The sequence below is a fragment of the Hemiscyllium ocellatum genome, unplaced genomic scaffold, assembly GCF_020745735.1.
Source record: "Hemiscyllium ocellatum isolate sHemOce1 unplaced genomic scaffold, sHemOce1.pat.X.cur. scaffold_3187_pat_ctg1, whole genome shotgun sequence".
Lineage (NCBI taxonomy): Eukaryota > Metazoa > Chordata > Chondrichthyes > Orectolobiformes > Hemiscylliidae > Hemiscyllium > Hemiscyllium ocellatum.
Genome location: NW_026868340.1, coordinates 19,773 through 38,208, shown reverse-complemented (window position 1 = coordinate 38,208; position 18,436 = coordinate 19,773). Strand labels below are relative to the sequence as shown.

Genomic DNA, 18,436 nt, shown 5'->3' with positions numbered 1-18,436 from the left:
TCAAATACAGTCACATAGATGGTTTAACTCCAGGAAGGGTAAGTGAGGCAGGCAGCTAGTGCAGGAGTCTTTTGTGGATATATCCATTTCAAACAGGTATGCTGTTTTGGAAAATGTAGGGGGTGATGGATTCTCAAGGGAACGTAGCACGAACAGCCAGGTTTCTGGTGTTGAGACTGGCTCTAATGCAACGAGGGGTATGTCGGCTTCCAAGAGACCAATTGTGTTAGGGGATTCTGTAGTCAGAGATACAGACAGACGTTTCTGTGGCCAGCATGAGAAAAAGCAGAATGGTGAGTTGTTTCCCTGGTGCCAGGATCAAGAATGTCTCAGAGAGGGTGCAGAGTGTTCTCATGGGGGAGAGGGGCCAGCAGGAGGTCATTGTTCACATTGGAACCAACGACATTGGAAGGGAAAAGGTTGAGACTCTGAAGGGAGATTACAGAGAGTTAGGCAGAAATTTAAAAAGGAGTTCCTCAAGGGTAGTAATTACTCCCAGTGCTACGAGTTAGTGAGGGCAGGAAAGGAGGATAGAGCAGATGAATGCATGGCTGAGGAGCTGGTGTATGGAAGAAAGATTCACATTTTGGGATCATTGGAATCTCTTTTGGGGTAGAAGTGACCTGTACAAGAAGGACGGATTGCACCTAAATTGGAAGGGGACTAATGTACGGGAAGGGAAATTTGCTAGAATTGTTTGGGAGGATTTAAACTAGTAAGGTGGGGGGGTGGGACCCAGGGAGATAGTGAGGAAAGAGATCAATCTGAGACGTGTACAGCTGAGAACAGAAGTGAGTCAAACAGTCAGGGCAGGCAGGGACAAGGTAGGACTAATAAATTAAACTGCATTTATTTCAAAGCAAGGCGCCTAACAGGGAAGACAGATGAACTCAGGGCATGGAAAGGAACATGGGACTGGGATATCATAGCAATTACAGAAACATGGCTCAGGGATGGGCAGGACTGGCAGCTTAATGTTCCAGGATACAAATGCTTCAGGAAGGATAGAAAGGGAGGCAAGAGAGCAGGGGGAGTGGCAGTTTTGATAAGGGATAACACTACAGCTGTGCTGAGGGAGGATATTCCCGGAAATACATCCAGGGAAGTTATTTGGGTGGAACTGAGAAATAAGAAAGGAATGATCACCTTATTGGGATTGTATTATAGACCCCCTAACAGTCAGAGGGGAATTGAGAAACAAACTTGTAAGGAGATCTCAGCTATTTGTAAGAATAATAGGGTAGTTATGGTAGGGGATTTTAACTTTGCAAACGTTAACTGGGACTGCCGTAAAGGTTTAGATGGAGAGGAATTTCTTAAGTGTGTACAAGACAATTTTCTGATTCAGTATGTGGATGTACCTACTAGAGAAGGTGCAAAACTTGACCTACTCTTGGGAAATAAGGCGGGGCAGGTGACTGAGGTGTCAGTGGGGGAGCACTTTGGGGCCAGCGACCATAATTCTATTCGTTTTAAAATAGTGATGGAAAAGGATAGACCAGATCTAAAAGTTGAAATTCTAAATTGGAGAAAGGCCAATTTTGACAATGTTAGGCAAGAACTTTTGAAAGCTGATTGGAGGCAGATGTTCGCAGGTAAAGGGACGGCTAGAAAATGGGAAGCCTTCAGAAATGGGATAACAAGAATCCAGAGAAAGTATATTCTTGTCAGGGTGATAGGAAGGGCTGGTAGGTATAGGGAATGCTGGATGACTAAAGAAATAGAGGGTTTGGTTAAGAAAAAGAAGGAAGCATATATCAGGTATAGACAGGATAGATCAAGTGAATCCTGAGAAGAGTATAAAGGCAGTAGGAGTATACTTGAGGGAAATCAGGAGGGCAAAAAGGGGACTTGAGATAGCTTTGACGTATAGAATTAAGGAGAATCCAAAAGGTTTTTACAAATATATTAAGGACAAAAGGGTAACTAGGGGAGAGAATAGAGCACCTCAAAGATCAGCAAGGCGGCCTTTGTGTGGAACCGCAGAAAATGGGGGAGATACTAAATGAAAATTTTGCATCAGTATTTACTGTGGAAAAGGATATGGAAGATATAGACTGGTGGTGGGGGGTTGTTTTTCAGACTGGAGGCCTGTGACCAGTGGACTGCCACAAGGATCGCTGCTGGGTCCTTTATGTTTTGTCATTTACATAAATGATTTGGATGCTAACATAAGAGGTACAGTTAGTAAGTTTGCGGATGACACCAAAATTGGAGGTGTAGTGGACAGCGAAGAGGGTTACCTCAGATTACAACAGGATCTGGATCAGATGGGCCAATGGGCTGAGAACTAGCAGATGGAGTTTAATTCAGATAAATGTGAGGTGTTGCATTTAGGGATAGCAAATCTTAGCAGGACTTATACATTTCATGGTAAGGTCCTAGGGAGGGTTGCTGAACAAAGAGACCTTGGAGTGCAGGCTCATAGCTCCTTGAAAGTGGAGTCGCAGGTAGATAGGATAGTGAAGAAGGCATTTGGTATGCTTTCGTTTATTGGTCAGAGTATTGAGTACAGGTGTTGGGAGGTCATGTTGCGGCTGTACAGGACATTGGTTAGGCCACTGTTGGAATATTGCATGCAATTCTGGTCTCCTTCCTATCAGAAAGATGTTGTGAAACTTGAACGGGTTCAGAAAAGATTTACAAGGATGTTGCCAGGGTTGGAGGATTTGAGCAGGCTGAACAGGCTGGAGCTGTTTTCCCTGGAGTGTCGGAGGCTGAGGGGTGATCTTATACAGGTTTACAAAATTATGAGGGGCATGGATAGGATAATTAGACAAAGTCTTTCCCCTGGGGTTGGGGAATCCAGAACTAGAGGGCATAAGGTTAGGGTGAGAGGGGAAAGACATAAAAGAGACCTAAGGGATAACTTTTTTCACACAGAGGGTGGTATGTGTATGGACTGAGCTGCCAGAGGAAGTGGTGGAGGCTGGTACAATTACAACATTTAAGAGGCATTTGCATGGGTATATGAATAGGAAGGGTTTGGAGGGATATGGGCCGGGTGGTGGCAGGTGGGACTCGATTGGGTTGGGATCTCTGGTCGGCATGGACAGGTTGGACCGAAGGGTCTGTTTCCATGCTGTACATCTGCACGACTCTTTGAATCTAATTCCTGGATCGGGGTGACTACTTACTAGTCACCCCTTCTTGCAAGAACGTTTCAATAAAATTCACTGCTTCAGAATATGACTCGGACTGAAATTTATTATATCGTGAGCTTTGTTTTTCACACACACAAGGGCAAAATGTTGGCATCGAACCAGCCTGTGAGGCTGGTCAATGGCACTGCCCAGTGTGAAAGCTCCTGCAACACACTCACACTGGTACCCCGCCCCCTTGGCTCACCATTCGCAATCCAGTCCCTGTTTTATGGTCAGCAGCTTGATTTCCACAGCATCATCCTGAAGCGGTAATTCTGTTCCAGTATTTCAGTCTCACCCAGTCACCTCAAACTTCAAATTGCGATCTTCTTCCCTCATGGGAATGTGAACATTGCATGGAAATGCTCTTACTTTAGGAAAGTATCTCACTGCTAGTTTCCAACTTCATTTCCCGATCTGAGATTCCAAAGCTCGCTGAGCTGGAAGGTTCATTTCCAGACGTTTCATCACCCATACGAGGTAACACCTTCAGTGGGCCTCAGGTGAAGCGATGCTTTCTGTTTATATGTTTGGGTTTCTTTGGGTTGGTGATGTCATTTCCAAACATATAAATAGAAAGCAGGAATTTTCAGCATTGCTTCGCCTGAGGCCCACTGAAGATGTTACCTAGTATGGTGACGAAACGTCTGGAAATGAACCTTACAGCTCAGCGAGCAAACCTACATCCAAAACCTCAACCTGAGTTACAAATCTTCTCAAGCCCAGCTAATTTCAAAGCTCACTGAAACCATCCCCTGCCCCCATGGTGTTGTTTCACTCCTGACTGTACTCCTGACCCATGGGCAGGATCTGGGGGGGGAACACGTTTTCTGCACCAGTCACATTTGATGGAAGCTGTAATTGGATTGAGACAGGGGGATTCTGTCACTTGATCAGATGGAAGATCCACCTCAATCGAGCCAATCACAGCTCTGTCGTCCCAGCAATGAAGGATGGGCAGTCTGTCCTAGACCCTGCCTGTACAATCAGGGCCGGACAGGAAGGTGACCTTGGGAACTTTACAGGCAGCCCACCTGGAAACGTGGCACTGGGTTTGGTAAAGGCTTGTCCCATGACGACTGGAACATTAACATTCTGATCGCTCTTCCCCAAACGCTCCCATCACACACCTCCCCTTTCCGAAACGGGACACTGCTTCCCTTGGTCTGTTTAATTCCCAAGAGCCTGATTCGATACTGCTTCCTGGGTCATGACCTGGGAACCCAATGTTCCATTGACACATTGGAGGAAACCTTTCCCTTCACCCTTCACACTGCTGTTCCCCTCATTTATATCGGGGGGGGGGGGGGGCATAACATTCTCCAGGACTGGAGTTGGAAGAAGTCAGTCAGGAACCATGTGATGGCCAGCTTTAGTTGGATCTTTATTCTCTATTCTCCATAGGATGAGAGCAGATTGATGAGGCTGGACAGGATGAGAAGGATGGAGGTGGAATCAGTCGTTTTACTGCACTGTGGGGGGGTGGGGGGGCAGGAGGAGGGAGGGAAGTTGGGGTCTGTGTCGAGAACTCTTTGCCATTTTACTTGAAGTACTTCATGAAGTTGGTTTTTAAAGCTGCCAGGGTTTCAGGCTGGCTCTGGGACAGAGACTTGAGCGTATCCAGGGCTGTGAGGACTCCTTCGTGGGTCTTGTCGAATAAATCTCTGCCGACTGCCGTCTTCACCCGATCACGCCAAGCGGTGAGCGCGGGCAAACCTTCCAATGGGTCATAGCCAACACCGAGGGGCTGCAGGGACAGGAAGAGGAGTCAATGAGCACGGGGTAGACACCACTGTGGGACAGTAAGACACAGAAACAAACCAGACCATCTTTCACCCACTGCCCACTGGGCATCGGATCACACAGAGCCCAACATCCATGTTTATCCAGAGACAGGGACACTCACACACTGACACACACACACACACACACAAAGTGGGAGTGGGGTGGGAGGGGGGGGGGTGATGCGTTGTACAGGTATCGCCCACTTTTCAAACGTTCACTCTGTGTCACTTTGCTTTAATCAAAGACCCACATTCGGACCTGGTTTTGCTCACCGAAACAAATCCAAAGAGGAATTTCGATTTTACAACAAAAGGTGAGAGTTTTCCCTGATAAAATAATGCTGCTTCACTTTACTCCATTCCATGGGAACGCTGTAGTTTGGGATAGCAGGAGATACCTGGATAACATGGACACTTCACCACAAAGTGGGAGTGGGTGGAGAGGGGGTCACTGTGCTCGAGATTGTAACCATTTCAGAACGACTGGATCGCTGGAGAGCCGAGAAGGATCCAAGGGTCAAACAGCTCCCATTGAAGGGCTCACACAAACGGGTGAAAAGGCCTCCTCCTCCTCCTCATGCCAGAATATTTGTCACTACCTCCCCCCCACCCCCCAACTCTGTCAGGGACACTCACCTGCGTGAGATCAACAATGGCCACCAGGTCAGCCAGGGAAATCTCCGAGCCAGCAATGTACGGCCTCTCCTAAAGGAACTTCTCTTGGAAACTCTTCAGGGCTTGGGCCAGTTCATCCTGGGCCTCTGTCATCTTGTCTTCAGGACATGGTGCCCCCATCATGACTGGGAATAAACCCTGCAGACCCAAGAACCAGACAGAAAATCAGAAATCACGGCCCAGAATCGGAGACTGTCACTTCAGACCAGGCCTGAAGAGTAGGCCGAGGGCCTAGTCAGACCCACAGCCTGCCAATGACTGACCGTTCAGACACACAGGCTGTGTTTGTGTGTGGGTGTGTGTGTGTGTGTGTGTGTGTGCGCGTGTGGATGTTTTGCTGTGAATGAATGGTCACACTATTCCTGTAACTGAAGATCTTTGTAAACAGAAACAACTCCCAGGAGGTTTTGTCATTTCTCCTGAGCAACAAGAAACAAGGCACGTTTTCTCCAGGGAGACCGCCCGGGCTCTGGGAACAATGAGATATTCGAACCGTTCTCGGGGCAGAGCGTGACAGAGTGGGAATGTGACCAAGAGAAAATGAGAGAGTGAGGGAGAGCTGTGGAACCGGTTATTGTGATGCTTCAGTCAAAGGTGAGTGAGCAATCTCTTATTACTCAACCTGATTCACCTCAGTCATCACTTACCACTCACCAAGGATTATCCCAGGGCTGACGAGGGATACTAACCCTCAGTCACACACACATCCCATTGAAGGGACACTGCCCCAGCACTCAGAGATGGTCCCAAGCCCTCTCCCTCTCCCTCCCCCTCCCCCTCTCCCTCCCCCTCCCCCTCTCACTCTCTCAGGCTGACGTCGTACCTTGCTGAAAGGATGATTCTGAATGCTTTCCTCTTGCCCTGCCTGTTGTCAGGACTAACACAAGAATGCCACATTGCAAACAGGCAAACAATTCATACTCCACGGATGGTGGGCAAGTCAACTCTGATTGGCTGAGGCATTTCCATGGAGGAAGTTATGAACACAAAGGTTAATTATTCAAAGAAAAAGCCTCAGCAATATTCTAAAGTTGATAAAGAGACCAAATACCCCAGTGGCTTGCAGAGTATGGGAGTTTGTGTTGAAATACATGTGGGTTCCTATGAAGTATATCAACCCACTCCATTAGAAGCTGGGCTCATTCTCTCGATTTGGTTGTGAGTTATTAACACCCTCCACATTGGACAGCAAGTCCTGCCCTAAGGCGGGAACACACCTAACAGGGGATATTCCAGCTCAGCTTTCACAAACACTCGTTGCTTGATACAAAAACAGGATATTGGGAATCTCTCACCTTCATCATGAAGGTTTTCCCAGCTAATGGTCTCAGAGATGTGTGCTGCCAGGCCAGATACTCATCCACTCGGGCACGCCTCTGGAGCTCCGCTGGGTACCAGTGGTCAGGGGTCTTGTATTTACATGCCAGGTATGTGAGAATCGCCACACTGTGAGAGACAGAAGGAAGGGAGACAGTCATCCTTCACCAACATCCCCCTCTGGTCCTTCACACTAACTCCCTGGGGCTGAAATCCCCAATGTATTTCCCAGGATCTCTGAGTCCCTGTGTTCAGCTTCTCTCAGGTCACACACACACAGTTTGTACCCCGTCCCTCCCTCCCAGTCACATCCTGATGTCATTGTTCTCGAATCTGTCTTCCACCACACTCAGGAATTTGGGAAAGCTCCCATCTGGTATTTTGGGACATATTATGCCAAAGGATTCTTTGTCAAATCAATCAACCAACAAAACTGGTTTGAGGAAGGTCAGACTTGTCCTTTTGGTGGGAGCACTTTGTTAATGGAATTGTCCTGATGACAGGGAAACAGCTCCAGGGGCTGTGAAAATACACCTTCCAGGCTGGAGTCTTTAACGGGGAGATTTTAATCATCGGTGCAGACTTAACAACATGCAACAATTTCACCTCATAACCCTCGCCTTCTCAATCACATTTCTCTCTCTCTCCCTTGCCCCTCTCTCCCTTGCCCCTCTCTCTCTTTTATCCCCCCCTCTCTGCCCCCCTCTCTCTCTCCCAATACACTCTCTCCCCTCGCCACCTCACTCTCTGCATGAAGCAGCACCAATCACGGCTCCACAGCACAATTCATGGAATTGGAATAATCATACAGTCAGTCAGTGCTGAGGGAGCCCCGCACTGTCAGAGGGTCAGTGCTGAGGGAGTGCCACACTGTCAGAGGGTCAGTGTTGAGGGAGTGTCACACTGTCAGAGGGTCAGTGTTGAGGGAGTGTCACACTGTCAGAGGGTCAGTGTTGAGGGAGTGCCACACTGTCAGAGGGTCAGTGCTGAGGGAGCGCCGCACTGTCAGAGGGTCAGTGCTGAGGGAGTGCCGCACTGTCAGAGCGTCCGGCGTGAGGGAGCGCTGCACTGTCAGAGGGTCACTGCTGAGGGAGTGCTGCACTATCAGAGGGTCAGTGGTGAGGGAGCCCCGCACTGTCAGAGGGTCAGTACTGAGGGAGTGCTGCACTGTCAGAGGGTCAGTACTGAGGGAGCCCCGCACTGTCAGAGGGTCAGTACTGAGGGAGTGCTGCACTGTCAGAGGGTCAGTACTGAGGGAGTGCCACACTGTCAGAGGGTCAGTGCTGAGGGAGTGCCGCACTGTCAGAGGGTCAGTATGAGGGAGTGCTGCACTGTCAGAGGGTCAGTGCTGAGGGAGTGCCACACTGTCAGAGGGTCAGTGCTGAGGGAGCCCCGCACTGTCAGAGGGTCAGTGCTGAGGGAGTGCCACACTGTCAGAGGGTCAGTGTTGAGGGAGTGTCACACTGTCAGAGGGTCAGTGTTGAGGGAGTGTCACACTGTCAGAGGGTCAGTGTTGAGGGAGTGCTGCACTGTCAGAGGGTCAGTACTGAGGGAGCCCCGCACTGTCAGAGGGTCAGTACTGAGGGAGTGCCGCACTGTCAGAGGGTCAGTGCTGAGGGAGTGCCACACTGTCAGAGGGTCAGTGTTGAGGGAGTGCTGCACTGTCAGAGGGTCAGTACTGAGGGAGCCCCGCACTGTCAGAGGGTCAGTACTGAGGGAGTGCTGCACTGTCAGAGGGTCAGTACTGAGGGAGTGCTGCACTGTCAGAGAGATTAGATTAGATTAGATTACCTGCAGTGTGGAAACAGGCCCTTCGGCCCAACAAGTCCACACCGACCCACCGAAGCGCAACCCACCCATTCCCCTACATTTACCCCTTTTCCCTAACACTACGGGCAATTTAGCATGGCCAATTCACCTGGCCTGCACATCTTTGGACTGTGGAAGGAAACCGGAGCACCCGGAGGAAACCCACGCAGACACGGGGAGAATGTGCAAACTCCACACAGTCAGTCACCTGAGGCGGGAATTGAACCCAGGTCTCGGGCGCTGTGAGGCAGCAGTGCTAACCGCTGTGTCACCGTGCCGCCCGTTCAGAGGGTCAGTGCTGAGGGAGTGCCGCTCTGTCAGAGGGGTCAGTGCTGAGGGAATGCCGCTCTGTCAGATGGTCTGGAGTGAGGGAGCCCCACACTGTTGGAGCTGCTGTGTCTGAAACCGTACCTGTGGACCCAGCTCAGTGGTAGGGACAGAGGAGTATTTGATGTGCTGTATTTCCTAATACATGGCTGTGTATGAAGATGCTTCAGGAAGTGAGATGTGGGAGTGTAGGACTGTGGGAAATGATAGGTGCTACAGAAATGCAAGTCCTGCTGCCCGATATTGCACAGGGACCATCCAGGGAATGTTGTTGCTGTGGAGTCCGTTTGATTCAGGAAAAGTGGGACATGTCCAAGTGTTTGGGAACAGCTTTCACTGTCCCCAGGGGAAGTCAGTGTGCTCCTAACCAGAGTCAGCAGCAAGAACACACATCACTCCCCATCTCCAGGCATCCTGACCCCCTCAGGGTCGAGACAACACCAACTACCTTACCTCTCGCACAGGGTGAACTCTCCATCCTTTATCACCGGCACCTTTCCCAGGGGATTCACTTTCCGAAACTCCTCCGAATGTTGTTCTCCTGCACAGAGAGAGACCCATGAGTCAGCTGCCCGCTGAAATCCCCAGCTCCCACTGCCTGCCCAGCCCGAACCCCCTTCCTGTGGTTCCCTCCCTCCTGCTGTCACTCTCTCTCTCTGCATTTACTGTCTGGATCATCTCTCTCCGATTTCTCACTCCGGGTTTTCACTGTGTTTTCCATCACTCTGGTTTCACACACACTGCCTCACTGGATCATCTCCCCAACCCCCACTCTTCCTCTCTCTCTTTCTGTCTCTCTCTGATTTCTCTCGCTGCCTGGTTTCACTCTCTCTCTGTTAAAAATCACACTTCAGGTTATAACCCAACAGGTTTCGCTAGAAACACAAGCTTCCTGTTGGACTCTAACCTGGTGTTGTGTGATTTTTCACTTTGTCCACCCCAGTCCAACACCGTCTCCTCCACATCATCTCCCTCTCTCTCCATCTCTCTGTCTCTGTGGATCAGCCCTCCCTCTCGGCTCTCTCTCTCTGTTTCTCAGTCCCTGTCTCTGCTCTCTCCCTCCCCCACTGTCCCTGTGAGTGTGAGTGTGAGTGTGTGTCTCTCTCTCCCTCCCCCACTGTCCCTGTGAGTGTGAGTGTGGGAGGCGCGGTGGTAGTTTGGCGCACTGACCTGTACACCGCTGAAGCCAAACGCCAGCTCGCGGACGCCTCCTCTTATCGCCCCCTTGACCACGACCCCACCTCCCACCACCAAACCATCATCTCCCAGACCATCCAGGACCTCATCACCTCAGGGGATCTCCCATCCACCGCCTCCAACCTCATAGTCCCACAACCCCGCACCGCCCGTTTCTACCTCCTGCCCAAAATCCACAAACCTGCCTGCCCCGGCCGACCCATTGTCTCAGCCTGCTCCTGCCCCACCGAACTCATCTCCCAATACCTCGACACGGTCCTGTCCCCTTTAGTCCAAGAACTCCCCACCTACGTTCGGGACACCACCCACGCCCTCCACCTCCTCCAGGATTTTCGCTTCCCCGGTCCCCAACGCCTTATCTTCACCATGGACATCCAGTCCCTGTACACCTCCATCCCCCATCACGAAGGACTCAAAGCCCTCCGCTTCTTCCTTTCCCGCCGCACCAACCAGTACCCTTCCACTGACACCCTCCTTCGACTGACTGAACTGGTCCTCACCCTGAATAACTTCTCTTTTCAATCCTCCCACTTCCTCCAAACTAAAGGAGTTGCCATGGGCACCCGCATGGGCCCCAGCTATGCCTGCCTCTTCGTAGGATATGTGGAACAGTCCATCTTCCGCAACTACACTGGCACCACCCCCCACCTTTTCCTCCGCTACATCGATGACTGTATCGGCGCTGCCTCGTGCTCCCACGAGGAGGTTGAACAGTTCATCAACTTTACTAACACCTTCCATCCCGACCTGAAATTCACCTGGACTGTCTCAGACTCCTCCCTCCCCTTCCTAGACCTTTCCATTTCTATCTCGGGCGACCGACTCAACACAGACATCTATTATAAACCGACTGACTCCCACAGCTACCTGGACTACACCTCCTCCCACCCTGCCCCCTGTAAAAACGCCATCCCATATTCCCAATTCCTTCGTCTCCGCCGCATCTGCTCCCAGGAGGACCAGTTCCAACACCGCACAGCCCAGATGGCCTCCGTCTTCAAGGACCGCAGATTCCCCCCAGACGTGATCGACGATGCCCTCCACCGCATCTCCTCCACTTCCCGCTCCTCCGCCCTTGAGCCCGCTCCTCCAACCGCCACCAAGACAGAACCCCACTGGTTCTCACCTACCACCCCACCAACCTGCGCATACAACGTATTATCCGCCGCCATTTCCGCCACCTCCAAACGGACCCCACCACCAAGGATATATTTCCCTCCCCTCCCCTATCAGCGTTCCGCAAGGACCACTCCCTTCGTGACTCCCTTGTCAGATCCACACCCCCCACCAACCCAACCTCCACCCCCGGCACCTTCCCCTGCAACCGCAGGAAATGTAAAACTTGCGCCCACACCTCCACACTCACTTCCCTCCAAGGCCCCAAGGGATCCTTCCATATCCGCCACAAGTTCACCTGTACCTCCACACACATCATCTATTGCATCCGCTGCACCCGATGTGGCCTCCTCTATATTGGTGAGACAGGCCGCTTACTTGCGGAACGCTTCAGAGAACACCTCTGGGACGCCCGGACCAACCAACCCAATCACCCCGTGGCTCAACACTTTAACTCCCCCTCCCACTCCACCGAGGACATGCAGGTCCTTGGACTCCTCCACCGGCAGAACACAACTACACGACGGCTGGAGGAGGAGCGCCTCATCTTCCGCCTGGGAACCCTCCAACCACAAGGTATGAATTCAGATTTCTCCAGCTTCCTCATTTCCCCTCCCCCCACCTTGTCTCAGTCGGTTCCCTCAACTCAGCACCGCCCTCCTAACCTGCAATCCTCTTCCTGACCTCTCCGCCCCCACCCCACTCCGGCCTATCACCCTCACCTTGACCTCCTTCCACCTATCCCACCTCCATCGCCCCTCCCCCTAGTCCCTCCTCCCTACCTTTTATCTTAGCCTGCTTGGCTCTCTCTCTTATTCCTGATGAAGGGCTTATGCTCGAAACGTCGAATTCTCTATTCCTGAGATGCTGCCTGGCCTGCTGTGCTTTGACCAGCAACACATTTGCAGCTGTGATCTCCAGCATCTGCAGACCTCATTTTTTACTGTCTCTCTCCCTCCCCCACTGTCCCTGTGAGTGTGAGTGTGAGTGTGTCTCTCTCCCTCCCCCACTGTCCCTGTGAGTGTGAGTGTGTCTCTCTCCCTCCCCACTGTCCCTGTGAGTGTGAGTGTGAGTGTGTCTCTCTCCCTCCCCCACTGTCCCTGTGTGTGTGAGTGTGAGTGTGTCTCTCTCCCTCCCCACTGTCCCTGTGAGTGTGAGTGTGTGTCTCTCTCTCCCTCCCCCACTGTCCCTGTGAGTGTGAGTGTGAGTGTGTCTCTCTCCCTCCCCCACTGTCCCTGTGAGTGTGAGTGTGTGTGTGTCTCTCTCCCTCCCCCACTGTCCCTGTGAGTGTGAGTGTGAGTGTGTCTCTCTCCCTCCCCCACTGTCCCTGTGAGTGTGAGTGTGTCTCTCTCCCTCCCCCACTGTCCCTGTGAGTGTGAGTGTGAGTGTGTCTCTCTCCCTCCCCCACTGTCCCTGTGAGTGTGAGTGTGAGTGTGTCTCTCTCCCTCCCCCACTGTCCCTGTGAGTGTGAGTGTGTGTCTCTCTCTCCCTCCCCCACTGTCCCTGTGAGTGTGAGTGTGAGTGTGTCTCTCTCCCTCCCCCACTGTCCCTGTGAGTGTGAGTGTGTGTGTGTCTCTCTCCCTCCCCCACTGTCCCTGTGAGTGTGAGTGTGAATGTGTCTCTCTCCCTCCCCCACTGTCCCTGTGAGTGTGAGTGTGAGTGTGTCTCTCTCCCTCCCCCACTGTCCCTGTGAGTGTGAGTGTGTGTGTCTCTCTCCCTCCCCCACTGTCCCTGTGAGTGTGAGTGTGAGTGTGTGTCTCTCTCTCCCTCCCCCACTGTCCCTGTGAGTGTGAGTGTGAGTGTGTCTCTCTCCCTCCCCCACTGTCCCTGTGAGTGTGAGTGTGTGTGTGTCTCTCTCCCTCCCCCACTGTCCCTGTGAGTGTGAGTGTGAGTGTGTGTCTCTCTCCCTCCCCCACTGTCCCTGTGAGTGTGAGTGTGAGTGTGTCTCTCTCTCCCTCCCCCACTGTCCCTGTGAGTGTGAGTGTGTGTGTGTGTCTCTCTCCCTCCCCCACTGTCCCTGTGAGTGTGAGTGTGAGTGTGAGCTCTCTCCCTCCCCCACTGTCCCTGTGAGTGTGAGTGTGAGTGTGAGCTCTCTCCCTCCCCCACTGTCCCTGTGAGTGTGAGTGTGAGTGTGAGCTCTCTCCCAGCTCCTCACCTGCAATCAGCCGCACCTCCTTCAATTCAAAGGGAATGTTATTGATCCTGATGAACAGGTAGACGGAGCGACAGGGCTGAGAGGCCAGGTCAGCGTAAAGCTGGAGGGCCATGCCAGTGGGGAATGTGGGACACAGCCTGCTCTCACTCTGACCAAGGGAGCCCAGTCCGTTCACCCTGTCCACCCGGGACTAACCCACCCAGCACCAGCTCAGCACCGCCCACACACACCGAGACCCGCCCACCCCCAGGTTAGCACCGCCCCCCCACACCGAGACCCGCCCAACCCCAGGTTAGCACCGCCCACACACACCGAGACCCGCCCACCCCCAGGTTAGCACCGCCCACACACACCGAGACCCGCCCACCCCAGGTTAGCACCGCCCACACACAGTGAGACCCGCCCACCCCCAGGTTAGCACCGCCCACACACAGTGAGACCCGCCCACCCCCAGGTTAGCACCGCCCACACACAGTGAGACCCGCCCATTCCCAGGTTAGCACCGCCCACACACAGTGAGACCCGCCCATTCCCAGGTTAGCACTGCCCACACACACACCGAGACCCACCCACCCCCGGTTAGCCACACCCACTCCAGATTAGCCCCACCCACCCCAGGTGGACCCCAAGCCTGTGTCAGCCCCAGCCAGCCCCCAGCCTGCTCCAGGCCCATATCCCTACAAACCTTTCCTTTCCCTATATCCGCTGTCCCTGTCCTAACCCCGCCTCTGTAACAGCCACAACATCATTACAACAGGCCGGGAAACGAGGGAACATTCCCAGACACAGATTCCTGAAGAAGGGCTTATGCCCGAATCGTCGAATCTCCTGTTCCTTGGATGCTGCCTGACCTGCTGCGCTTTTCCAACAACACATTTTCAGCTCTGACCTCCAGCATCTGCAGACCTCACTTTCTCCACAACATCATCACCCCCATGTACTGATCCAGGCTCGAAGCTCACCTGCCTTCCCTAGAACCCTCCTTCCATTGAAATAAACCCACATCAGCCCATGAGGATCTCTCTCTGCCTGGCCTTCAGGTATGAGTTACTGGTCCCAATGTCTACCCCCCCAACGAGGTTATCCCCCTGACAATCCCCAAACCGGTGTACCTGTTAGAGAGAGAGAGAGAGGAATAGCCACAGGGGACTCCAGCACTGCCTTCCTGGTGGTCACCAATCTACCTGAGGGAGCACCTCCCTGTAACTAGTGTCCATCACACTCTCTGTGCCCTGGAAGCTCCTCAGTGTGTCCAACTGCTGCTCCAACCAAGCAACGTGGTCTATGAGGAACTGCAACTGGTCACACTTCCTGGAGACATAGTCATCAGGGACACGAGACTGCTCCCTCATCTCCCACAGTTGGCAGGAGCAGACAGCACTGCCCTCAAAGCCACCTCTGCCCCTTTACAAACAGGAATAGAAGACCATCTTACCTGGGCATCAGCTTGCTGCCTTTATCCCCAAAGCCCATGGCGTGACATTGTGTACTTCAGAGATCCACTGCTCGCTCGTGGAGACTGAGCCAAATTCTCCCAGAATGCTCCTGGGTGCTGTCAACCTGCCGCTCACTCCTGCCTTCACTGGCCTTGGATTCAGGCGGCTTATCCCAGTCACACAGGTGGGAATCACAGGAACATTCCCATAACACACTGGAGATTGAAGGGCACTTTCCCAGTCACACACCGGGAATGCCGGGGATACTCTACAGACACACTGGGGATGAAGCAGACACTCCCAGTTCCACACTGGGAATTGAGGGCCACATTCCCAGCCAGACACTGGGAATGGGGGTGTTATTCCCAGTCACACGTTGGGGACTCAGATGGACATTTTCCAGTCCCAGACCGGGAAACGAGAGAACATTCCCAGACACAAATGCGAAATTGGGGGCATTTCCAGTTACCGCAGGAGAATGGAGGGGACTCACTCACAGACTGGGAATTCGGGATGACATTCCCAATCATTTTGCTGGAATGAAGGGGACATTCCAAGGCGCACACTGGGGAATAAGAGGACATACCCAAAACCACGCTGGGAAGGAAGGGGTTCATTCCAGTCACACGCTAGGGAAAAATGGGGGATGTGACCTACTCAGTTCCACGCTGGGAAGGAAGGGGTACATCGCAGTCACACACTGGGGAATAACGGGGGATGCGAACTTCCCAGTTCCACACTGGGAAAGAAGGGGCTCATTCCAGACACATACTGGGGAATAACGGAGGATGCGACCTTCCCAGTTCCACGATGGGAAGGATGGGGTTGTCCCAGTCACACGCTGGGGAATAACAGAGGATGCGACCTTCTCAGTTCCATGCTGGGAAGTAAGGGATTCATCCCAGACACACTCTGGGGAATAACGGGGATGCAACCTTCCCATTTTCACGCTGGGAAGGAAGAGGTTCATTCCAGTCACACGCTGGGAAATATCGGGGGGTGCAACGGTCCCAATTCCATGCTGGGAAGGAAGGGGTTCATCCCAGTCACACGCTGGGGAATAACCGGGGATTCGACCTTCACAGTTCCACACTGAGAAGGAAGGGGTTCATCCCAGTCACACGCTGGGGAATATCGGGGGATGCGACGTTCCCAGTTCCACGCTGCGAAGGGAGGGTTTCATTCCAGACACACGCTGGAGAATAACGGGGGTGCGACCTTCCCATTTTCACGCTGTGAAGGAAGGGATTCTTCCCAGTCACACGCTGGGGAATTTCGGGGGATGCGACCTTCCCAGTTCCACGCTGGGAAGGAAGGGGTTCATCCCAGTCACACGCTGGAGAATAACAGGGGACGCGACCTTCCCGGTTCCACGCTGGGAAGGAAGGGGTTCATCCCAGTCACACGCTGGAGAATAACAGGGGACGCGACCTTCCCAGTTTAACGCTGGGAAGGAAGGGGTTCATCCCAGTCACACGCTGGGGAATAACGGGGGATGCGACGTTCCCAGTTTAACGCTGAGAAGGAAGGGGTTCATCCCAGACACATGCTGGGGAATATCGGGGGATGCGACGTTTCCAGTTCCGTGCTGGGAAGGAAGGGATTAATCCCAGTCACAGGCTGGGGAATAACAGGGGATGCGACCTTCCCAATTCCACGCTGGGAAGGAAGGGGTTCATCCCAGACACACGCTGGGGAGTAACGGGATTGCGACGTCACAGTTCCACGCTGGGAAGGAAGGGATTCATCCCAGTAACACGCTGGGGAATAACGGAGGATGCGACCTTGACCAGTTCCTCGCTGGGAAGGAAGGGGTTCATCCCAGTAACACGCTGGGGGATAACGGGGGATGCGACCTTGACCAGTTCCTCGCTGGGATGGAAGGGGTTCATCCCAGACACACGCTGGGGGATAACGGGGGGATGCGACCTTCCCAGTTTAACGCTGGGAAGGAGGGGGTTCAACCCAGACACACGCTGGGGAATAACGGGAAATGTGACCTTCCCAGTTCAACGCTAGGAAGGAAGGGGTTCATCCCAGTCACACGCTGGGAATAACGGGGGATGCGACCTTCCCAGTTTAACGCTGGAAAGGAAGGGGTTCAACCCAGACACACGCTGGGGAATAACGGGAAATGTGACCTTCCCAGTTCAACGCTGGGAAGGAAGGGGTTCATCTCAGTCACACGCTGGGAATAACGGAGGATTCGACCTTCCCAGTTCCTCACTGGGAAGGAACGGGTTCATCCCAGACACATGCTGGGGAATAACGGGGGATGCGATGTTCCCAGTTCCACGCTGGGAAGGAAGGGGTTCATCCCAGTCACACGCTGGGGAATAACGGGGGATGCGACCTTCCCAGTTCCACGCTGGGAAGGAAGGGGTTCATCCCAGTCACACGCTGGGGAATAACGGGGGATGCGACCTTCCCAGTTCCTCGCTGGGAAGGAAGGGGTTCATCCCAGACACACGCTGGGGAATAACGGGGGATGCGAACTTCCCAGTTTAATTCTGGGAAAGAAGGGTTTCATCCCAGTCACACGCTGGGGAATAACGGGGGTTGCGACCTTCCCAGTTCCACGCTGAGAAGGAAGGGGTTCATCCCAGTCACACGCTGGGGAATAACAGGGGATGCGACCTTCCCAGTTCAACGCTGGGAAGGAAGGGGTTCATCCCAGTCACACGCTGGGGAATAACGGGGGATGCGACCTTCCCAGTTCCACGCTGGGAAGGAAGGGGTTCATCCCAGTCACACGCTGGGGAATAACGGGGTATGCGACCTTCCCAGTTCCTCGCTGGTAAGGAAGGGGTTCATCCCAGACACACGCTGGGGAATAACGGGGGATGCGACCTTCCCAGTTTAATTCTGGGAAGGAAGGGGTTCATCCCAGACACACGCCGGGGAATAACGGGGAATGCGACCTTCCCAATTTAACGCTGGAAAGGAAGGGGTTCAACCCAGACACACGCTGGGGAATAACGGGAAATGTGACCTTCCCAGTTCAACGCTGGGAAGGAAGGGGTTCATCCCAGTCACACGCTGGGAATAACGGAGGATTCGACCTTCCCAGTTCCTCGCTGGGAAGGAAGGGGTTCATCCCAGACACACGCTGGGGAATAACGGGGAATGCGACCTTCCCAGTTCAACGCTGGGAAGGAAGGGGTTCATCCCAGTCACACGCTGGGGAATAACGGGGGATGCGACCTTCCCAGTTCCACGCTGGGAAGGAAGGGGTTCATCCCAGTCACACGCTGGGGAACAACGGGGAATGCGACCTTCCCAGTTCAACGCTGGGAAGGAAGGGGTTCATCCCAGTCACACGCTGGGGAATAACGGCGGATGCGACCTTCCCAGTTCCACGCTGGGAAGGAAGGGGTTCATCCCAGTCACACGCTGGGGAATAACGGGGGATGCGCACTTCCCAGATCCTAGCTGGGAAGGAAGGGGTTCATCCCAGACACACGCTGGGGAATAACG

The 18,436-nt window shown here is 53.2% G+C and overlaps 1 pseudogene; it reads right to left on the bottom strand.

Annotated features, from left to right (window-relative positions):
- Nucleotides 1–4,503: 4,503 nt before the first annotated feature.
- On the bottom strand, nt 4,504–13,754 carry LOC132813062 (glutathione S-transferase theta-3-like; annotated as a pseudogene).
- Between the last annotated feature and the right edge of the window lie 4,682 nt (nt 13,755–18,436).